We start from the raw sequence: 2,548 nt of genomic DNA on the forward strand, positions 1-2,548 counted from the left end.
TATATATATATATATATATCCAGATTCATTGTGATTAGCTTAGCGTTTAAGATACAATGTACATGGTGTGATCTTTACAATTGAAATCAATTCAGTTTCTCCTCTTCTCTTCACTGTTAGTGAACATTTCTTATTCATTTGTTCAATTGATCTTCTTCGCATGGTATCAGACCAAGGAGGAAGAATCTAGGAACTACTTTTTGCAGTTTTTTTTGCTGTTTTACGAAGGTCTCAGTTGGATATGATCCATGGCGATCGAGGATGATTCACTGGGAGGATCGAATAGCAGAGCACAAGGCGAGACAACTACTGGGAATTTGGTGATGATTGATCACAATCATCCATTATATTTGAGCTCTTCAGATGTACCTGGAGCTTTATCTGTGGGAATCCAACCGACTAGAATGGAAAATTATACTCTATGGAGCAGAGCTATGGAGATTGCATTGCTTGGACGAAACAAAATAGGTTTTATCGATGTATCTGTTTTGCGCACTGATTTCAAAGGTAGTTTGAAGAAAATTTGGGATCGTTGCAACGCTATTGTTATTTTTTGGCTTACCTGCAATGTTAGTAAGGAGTTGCTTAGTGGTATCTTGTATTTGCCTAGTGCACATCAGGTATGACTCGATCTCTAGGAGCGTTTTGATAAGATAAATGGATCGAGACTCTATTAATTGCATAGGAATATATTTACTCTAACACAGAGAGTATTGAGTGTTTCTGCTTATCACACAAAATTGAAGAATTTGTGGGATGAGTATGATTCTATTTTACCTCACCAAGTTGTGATTGTAACTAGTCTAAGGAGTATGTTGAGCAGCTGCAGTATCAACGTTTGCTGCAATTTCTGATGGGGTTAAACGATAGCTATTCATCAGCTCAAGGTCAAGTCCTCATAATGCACAATTTACCCAATGTGAATCAAGCCTATGCTCTAGTAATCCAAGATGAAAGTCAAAGAGGAATTGCAGGCAACATCAATGAAGGAATTGAATCTTTGGCTATGTATACTGCCAGGAAAAATAAATCCACACAATTCTATAACAGACAGTCTCAGAATTCGAGGAGAAATTATCAAACACCTTACTGTGATTTTTGAAGCATGAAAGGTCATGATAGGTCCAATTGCAATAAGCTGAAGAAATGTGATAATTGTCATGCAACTGGACATATGAAGGATAATTGTTACTTGTTGATTGGCTATCCAGAAAATTTCAAAGGTAAAAAGAAAGTCAATAGTGTCGATACAGGAGGAGCACAGTTGCAGGAAGCATTGAATCATACAGGAAAGAGTGCTATGCATTCACGACTGCATGATGAGAAGGCTCACATGGATAAAAAGGTACAAGGACAGGAAGAATATTGTGGTGACATACCTAACCAGCTAGTGCAGCTGATACACAAAGCAACACCTGCACAACTTCAGCAAATGCTTGGAATTTTGCAAGGCAATAAGGAATTCTCGGATCCTCAAAGTTGTGTTAATCTGGTAGGTAATCCCAATTATTATTTGAGATGGATTATAGATACTGGGGAATCACATCATATGATGAATAATCATACTTATTTGCACAATAAGCATATAATACGTAGTACAGAGCAGGTACAACTACCCACAAGAGAATTAGCAACAATATCCCACATTGGAAGTTTACAATTGAATGCTACTGAAATGACAATGTCTTGTGTATACCAACCTTCAGGTTTAATCTTTTGTCTATGAAAAAACTGACAAAGGAATTAAATTGTTGTGTCTCTTTCTTTCCTACACATTGCATTTTTCAGGACCTCTTATCTGGAAGGTCAAAGTGATTGGTAAAGTGGAAGAAGGTGTAACACCCCATAGCCAAAACAGACCAAAATTAGTTTTTCAGAAAAATCTGCAGGTGCTACCAACGGTGGCATCGACGGACTGTAGCCTGAACCACGGTCCGTCCTGCACAACCGTCGATGGGATCAGAAACTCCCAAAAATTCCAGCCTAGAAAAATTGGTTAAGTCTTGGACGACGGACGGACTTACGGTCCGTAGGTCAAACAAGGTCCGTAGTCCGTGACCGTCGATCAAGACTCCCTTCAACCACTCTCTAACAAGAGCTATGGATGACTAGCATGGTTCGTAAGTGGACCTACGGTCTGTAGGTCTGACCGTAGGTGGAAATTTTGCAGCCAGTTAAGGGAAAATGCAATTGGGTCAACTTAAAATGATCATAAATTGTAGACACGTAATTTTTGACCGAATTTAAAGTTTAACACCAATTTTTAGAGCATAAATAATTTTATCAATCTAAATTAAAAATATTTTGACTTTTTATTATTTTTTTTAAGTTTATTTAAAAGATATAAGAATAAACAACATAAATATAATATTTATTAGATAAGTTTATTTTGATTGTTAAAAAAAGATATATATATATATATATATATATATATGTGTGTGTGTGTGTGTGTGTGTGTGTGTGTGTGTGTGTATATATATATATATATTATTTAAATAAAACTAATATTTCTTAATTATGTTTTTTTTAACTATCCCTTAAGCTTTTA

This window comes from Solanum pennellii, chromosome 11 (assembly GCF_001406875.1).
Source record: "Solanum pennellii chromosome 11, SPENNV200".
Taxonomy (NCBI): Eukaryota; Viridiplantae; Streptophyta; class Magnoliopsida; order Solanales; family Solanaceae; genus Solanum; species Solanum pennellii.